A 7,654-nucleotide genomic window follows, 5' to 3' on the forward strand; every position below is an offset into this window, starting at 1 on the left:
CCCTAGCCGCCACCCCACTCGTCCACCCCCCCACTCGCTCCTCCCACGTTCCCCTCTCTCCCACGTCTGGATCGAGGCAGGGGAGCCAGATCCCGCGTCGTCGGCGTCGCCCGTCACCACCCCCCTCGCCCGACGACCCTGCTATGGTGGACGCGCCGCCCCGCTGGCGATGAACCCCTTCGCACCTATGCCACGGCCTCCTCTCCTCGACGCCGCGATGCCGACGTCGTCGCCGGTGCTGCCTCGCCGGACTACCTCATCCCCGCCGCCCCGTCCTCATCCCCTTCCCGAGTGCTTCCTCGACTCCTCCCCGAGAACGCCTCGCTCAACTACAGGGCGCTGTGAGCCCTCTCCCTTTCCCTTTCCCTCCCTGATGGATTCGTCACCGTGGCCTCCTCCCCGTGCGCGCCCACTGTGGCCGCGCCTCGCACGCGCCCCGTCCCGTGCGCGCCTACCGTGGCCACGCCCCGCCCCGTGCGCGCCCACCATGGCCGCCTTCCCCCGCTCTGCTGCGGTCTCGCCGGCCCGCGCCCCCCCCACAAACCCTCGCTCCGGCTCTGCCGCACCATGGCCGCCCCCTTCCCTTCCCCGGCGGCTGCGGCCGCCCGTTGCAGTGGCCGGCGACGCCTCGCCGTTCCCCTAGTTGGCCTGGGTGGGCGCCCATTCGGGCTGGGGCCCGTCGCCTGCACGCCCGAACCCGATAAGCCCCTAGGGGCCTATGACAAACGGGGCCCGTGCCCCAGAATGTTTTATAAAAAAAAGAGTTAAAATAAAAATGAATTAATAAAATTAATAATTAATTAATTAGTTAATTAGTGAATTAATTAACTTAATTAATCTTGTTTAATTAACCTAATTAACTATTGATAATTAATTAAACTATAATTAGATTAGTTAAATCCTAATTAGTATAAGCAGAGTATGACATGTGGGACCCACACGTCAGGTTGACCAGTCAACTCTGTTGACTGCTGACGTCAGCATGACATCATGCTGATGTCATTATTCCATTTTCGAATTAATTTAAATAACTAATTAAATTCCAGAAATTAATAAAATCTTTAGAAAATCATAACTTTTAATCCGTAACTCGGATTAAATTATTTTCAACATGAAAGTTGCTCAGAACGACGAGACGATTCCGGATACGCAACCCGTTTGTCCGCCACACCCCCTAACCTCGAACTCGCAACTTTCCCCCTCCGGCTCCTCTGCCCGAAAACACGGAACCCCGGGAATACTTCCCGGATGCTTCCCCCCTTCACCGGTATCACCTCATACCGCGTTAGAACACGTCTAGCTCTGCCTGTTATCCTGTTATGCACTTGCTTGCTATGTATTTACTGTTTCTCCCCCCTCTTCTCTTCGATAGACCCCGTGACGATGCTGATGCCCCAGTTCGACTACGGAGTTGACGACCCCTCTCTCTTGCCAGAGCAACCAGGCAAGCCCCCCCTTTGATCACCAGATATCGCCTATTCTTCTCTATACTGCTTGCATTAGAGTAGTGTAGCATGTTACTATTCGGTTACTCCTATTCTGTTGCATAGCCTATCATTGTTGCTACAGTCATTGATACCTTACCCGCAATCCTAAATGCTTAGTATAGGATGCTAGTTTATCATCATTGGCCCTACATTCTTGTCAGCCTGCCTCGCTATACTATTGGACCGTGATCACTCGGGAGGTGATCACGGGTATATACTTTACATGCATACATACTATACAGATGGTGACTAAAGTCGGGTCAGCTCGATGAGTACCCGCAAGTGATTCTGATGAGGGGGCTGAAAGGACAGGTGGCTCCATCCCGGTAGAGGTGGGCCTGGGTTCCCGACGGCCCCCGACTGTTACTTTGTGGCGGAGCGACAGGGCAGGTTGAGACCACCTAGGAGAGAGGTGGGCCTGGCCCTGGTCGGCGTTCGCGGATACTTAACACGCTTAACGAGATCTTGGTATTTGATCTGAGTCTGGCCATTTGGTCTATACGCACTAACCATCTACGTGGGAGTAGTTATGGGTATCCTGACGTCGTGGTATCAGCCGAAGCACTTCAGACGTCAGCGACGGAGCGGCGCACGCCGGATTAGACTGGAACGCCTGCTAGGCTAGGTCTGCTTCCGGCCGCCCTCGCAACGTGCAGGTGTGCTATGGGCGATGGGCCCAGACCCCTGTGCGCTTAGGTTTAGACCGGCGTGCTGGCCTCTCTGTTTTGCCTAGGTGGGGCTGCGACGTGTTGATCTTCCGCGGCCGGGCATGACCCAGGAAAGTGTGTCCGGCCAAATGGGATCAAGCGTGTTGGGTTATGTGGTGCACTCCTGCAGGGAAGTTAATCTATTCGAATAGCCGTGATCTTCGGTAACAGGACGACTTGGAGTTGTACCTTGACCTTATGACAACTAGAACCGGATACTTAATAAAACACACCCTTCCGAGTTCCACAGACAACCCGGTGATCGCTTTTCCACAGGGCGACGAGGGGAGGATCGCCGGGTAGGATTATGCTATGCGATGCTACTGGTGATGCTACTTGGAGATGCTACTTGGAGGACTTCAATCTACTCTCTTCTACATGCTGCAAGACGGAGGCTGCCAGAAGCGTAGTCTTCGATAGGACTAGCTATCCCCCTCTTATTCTGGCATTCTGCAGTTCAGTCCACCGATATGGCCTCCTTACACATATACCCATGCATATGTAGTGTAGTTCCTTGCTTGCGAGTACTTTGGATGAGTACTCACGGTTGCTTTCTCCCCCCCCTTTTCCCCCTTTCCTTTCTTTCTGGTTGTCGCAACTAGATGCTGGAGTCCAGGAGCCAGACGCCACCTTCGACGACGACTCCTACTACACTGGAGGTGCCTACTACTACGTGCAGCCCGCTGACGACGACCGGGAGTAGTTTAGGAGGATCCCAGGCAGGAGGCCTGCGCCTCTTTCGATCTGTATCCCAGTTTGTGCTAGCCATCTTATGGCAACTTGTTTAACTTATGTCTGTACTCAGATATTGTTGCTTCCGCTGACTCGTCTATGATCGAGCACTTGTATTCGAGCCCTCGAGGCCCCTGGCTTGTATTATGATGCTTGTATGACTTATTTATGTTTTAGAGTTGTGTTGTGATATCTTCCCGTGAGTCCCTGATTTTGATCGTACACGTTTGCGTGTATGATTAGTGTACGATTGAATCGGGGGCGTCACAAGTTGGTATCAGAGCCGACTGCCTGTAGGAATCCCCCTTCCACACTCTTTGGCTGAAGTCGAGTCTAGTCATTGCAAAACTTTTACTAACATGGCTGTGTGCCTTACGGGCCCACGTCGCCATTGGGTGATATTAGGATCTTTTACTCCTTGTCTATACTCTGGGACTCTGATCTCTCTTCTATTCGGGTTAAATGAATTTTGCTAAATCTAACATTAGGATCTCGTTATCACTTTCACCCGGAGAGCCCCTTAATACTGATGATCGTCTGCTATGCATGAAGACCCTGAAGATGCTCTCCGCTGTTAACCCGAGAACTTGTGTTCATCGCATTTGCAATTCCCCTTCCACCGTCAACCCTTATGGATAACTACTTGCAGTTGTTATGCTTACATTAATCCCCGGTTGGTCTTGTTATTACAAGATACCCCGAAACACTCGTTGTTGTTTCGATAATCCTTTGAGCTTACTGCCTTGCTGTTCCTTGTCACCTGAATACCCCTACGGATAATTCTCGCACTTATCGAGTATCCGCTCATCCCCCAGTTGTTCATGTGTTTCACAATGGTCTCCGAAATACTATTCGATCCTCCAAAAATCCTTAGTAGCTTATTGCTCTGCAATACTGATCTACTTGCATGATGGATGCTTTCCATATGTCTGGCAATATTTGTTAGTATCCTTAGGCACCGTCATTTTGATCCTTTTGATTCAACATGAGTGCGAATGCACGCAATCATCAGTTGATCCTTTTAAATTATCTTTTTGGCTCGGATGTCATTTTAAACATGAGTTGGTTCTTGACCAATCAATGCCTTGATCGGTTGTGCTTCTAAGTCTACTGAACTTATTCATTTTTCAATCAGAATGATTGCTTCTGATCCCTTGATTTGGAAATCATAAAATTTCTTTGCATTAAGCTTTAATTAGTTAGTTGTTTCTAGAATCGAATGCCTTTGCATTGTTTCTTCCTCTGTTTGAGTACCGATGCTTACATCAGATCCCTTGAGAACCATCGGATCCTTTGTTGGATTTTACCCGACAACGTCCCTCATATTCAATCACTTTGGAAGTTCTTTCCCTGATACATAATGTCGTTGGTAAATCCTATTCTCTGATTTGGCCAACCATGCTCTGCTTTCGAGCTGGTGATATTTACTATTGAAGCTTGTGGTTTATGTTTCCACGATGCCCCGAGGGGTTGAACATATGCCTTCCTTAATCTGTGTGAACCCAAAAATTTTCACGGGTCATACTCCTCTGGTAATTCACTAGGTAGGTTTCACAATCAACTCATTTTAATAGAGAAGTGAATGAATGGTCATGCATTGGAGAAGTGGGAGTCGACCTTGAACTTTGTGTTCATGCCCATGGACACGATGCTAATCTTATCATGGATGCTCCTCTTAAACCCTCTTTGGTATAAGTTCTTATATCTGGGATTCGGCCTTTTGCAACCGTGGTTCCGGCCATGTTCTCCTTTTAAAATACCATTTCTTGGACAAGTTAAAGTACTTGTCTTCTGCAGACCATTGCACCTGTCCAACCTTTACTTTGCTCTACCGTTGAGTATTAAACTCTGGTATCTCAAGAATATCATGGAACTGCATAACTTATTATGAGTTCTCCAAGTATTATATCTCACCGATTCCAATTTTCCCCGGGTTCTGAGTTGTTAGACACTCAAGGACATTGATAAGTGAATCAATTCCGCACTCCGATTCAATAAATTAATCTCCGTTGATTATGAGTTTAATAATCCTTCAAGTCATTCCTAGCCTGATCGGCTATATCATTACCATGTTAAATTTTAACTGTGCTACCCGGTCCTTCTTCTCGTAGCACAATTATTTGACGATGAGCTAAGCTTATGTTGATCTTCCTCATCATATCATTTCGCCTTGGACAACAAGCTTGGTTTCGAGTTTGTGTTGTACCCTTGGTTCTAATAACCTTTTGCTTTACCATTCATTTGACTTGATGTCATCGCCGATCGATTACATCTTGAAATCTCTCGACAAAGTGTGTCGTGATCATCATCAACCTCATGAGCTCTTCCAGGATATCAAATGAGTTCATGATGAGAAATACCATCCTTGCCCTCGATGATCTGCGTTATCATCGACCACTTTATTGCCTTCCTGCCAACACAAGCTTATTCGTGTTTGATGTTATACCTTGAGTTCCTTGCTATCCAGCAATTGTTCTCCCTTACCTTGGAACATTAACATCTCTTATGTCATCAATGTTGTGAGATTTCACCACCTCTTAAGAATTCTTGGTATGGTGAAACTTTTCACCATCACCATTCTTCTTGGGTCCTCGTGTTGATTCCAATCGGGGGACCAACAAGTGAGCGGTGCTGTTTGGGTTCTGCCCTTCTAGCAACCCTATTGCTTTGAAGTTAATGGTCGGCCGTTCATTCTTACACTATTGATTATTGAATCATCATTCCGACGTTGGTCGTGCAACCCAGCCCATATTTCGGGTGCACCTCTCATCCAATGTTTAACTGTGTATGTTCTCCTCGAGCATACACCATTTTATCATTTGATCCGACAAATGTTGTCTCCTTGTTCACATAACTGTGGAAATCCACCTTTTTGGAAATCTTGAGGATTCTCGCTGATTCCATCAGCTACCCCCTCATCCTCTCCTTGATTTAATGATGAGCTCTTGTTTCGGAACTTGCTCCCATAGTTCATTTCCCGAGAATCTTACATGGTCATCTTGTCAATTTGTGTTGCATCTTTTCTTCTCAGGCATCCCGAGTTTGAGATATCCTAACACTAATCAGATATGAATCCCGGTCAGATATGATGGTTGGAGCACATTTTCAGGAGTTATAACATTGGTCCTCATATGACTTGGTAAGGTGATGTCATGCCTAGCACACCTGGCCGGAGGACCTAGTGTTATAGTTTCCTTTTTAACAAGGTTAACCATTCTTCCATGAGGAAATTGAATGACTTGTTTAATAAGTTTTTCTTGATGGATCCTTTGTGTATCCAAGGTCTGATCTTTGCTTGAAGACCTTGTCAATGCTATCTCGAAGCATGTCTGTGATACTCCGATCTTCGATAAGAACATTTGCAACAAAATGTTATGTTTTCTTCATCAATTATCCAAAACACCGTTGTATGGGTAATGTCATGAAAATTCCTCTCCCCATTATAAAAATGGTTTTCTACGTTATATCTTGTCATGGATATCATGCTATGCTTGTCCTTGGGAAGGATATACCCCTGAAACATGTGTTTAACCACATTTTCCTTTCCATTTTTCTGTTTAATCTAATAATCATATTTTCCTTTCCATTGTTTTGTTTAAACCTTCTTGTGATCTATATGAGCGGTAATAATTCCCTGCTTATGTAAACACCTCGGTGTACAACTCTGTCAGTAAGACCCTATTACTATTGTTGATGACATTTCAGTAACCACCGATGGACGAGAACTTTGCCTATTGGTCCGCCTCGTTTCAACGAGCAGGAAAATGGTTCTCCTTGTCCCTCGCCTTGGTACCGATGTAGTTGCTGACATATAACTGACAGGCTAACCTCTGACATGCCTTACTTGCATGATCGTGCAAGACATCGCCGCCTTCCTACTTTTAACCCACATGGTGGGCCCATAACCCACAGTTCCACAGGATCGAAACCTGACTCTCCTGTACAACCTGATGTCAAAGTTATTCCTCGTGCTTGACTTTGTATGTAATTCACGGGCCACTTGCCTGTTGATCTATTCTGGTATCGGACACCATACTTATTCCCGTTGCTCTAAACCCCTTTCGCACTCTGCTTCAGGCAATGAATGATTGCCTATCCGCTTGAAACTTCTTATTACACCGTCTTACTTTGCTCTCGATGTGTGTCACTTGTTCAACTCGAGAGATACTCATATGTTCATTCTTGGGATACCCCCAGATGAATTTCCCTTATAACATCCTATCATTGTAGAGCTGCCCCTTACCTATTCGTAAGTACGACGGAGTTCCCCGAAGAAAGGGTGACAACTTCATCATGATGCTTTGGAATAAAGAATTGAAGACATCAACGAAAGGGATTAACTTCTTCAAGAAGATCCATTAGAATAACCAGAACTTTCCCCCTTACTCCCCTCTTAAATCCCGGGACGAGATTTCTTGTAGTGGAGGAGAATTGTGACGCCCGGATAAGCAAGCTACAGTAACCTCTGCTAATGACGCCATGTCACCTCCGTTACTGTCGCTAATCTCGCGTTAGTTCAAAACGATTCGAATTCAAATTTGAATTTTTGGCAAACAAACAAAGTTTTCAAACTTTAAAACAAAATGTTCGGACCGTGTCAAAAATTGCATAGATAATTATGGTGAAGTAAACACATTTTTAGAAAATGCATAAATATTTTAAATTGAATAAAACAGAAAGGAAAATAAATAAATAAAAAGAAACAAATGAAAGGAAAACAAAACAAAA

This window comes from Triticum dicoccoides, chromosome 4B (assembly GCF_002162155.2).
Source record: "Triticum dicoccoides isolate Atlit2015 ecotype Zavitan chromosome 4B, WEW_v2.0, whole genome shotgun sequence".
In the NCBI taxonomy this organism is placed as follows: Eukaryota; Viridiplantae; Streptophyta; class Magnoliopsida; order Poales; family Poaceae; genus Triticum; species Triticum dicoccoides.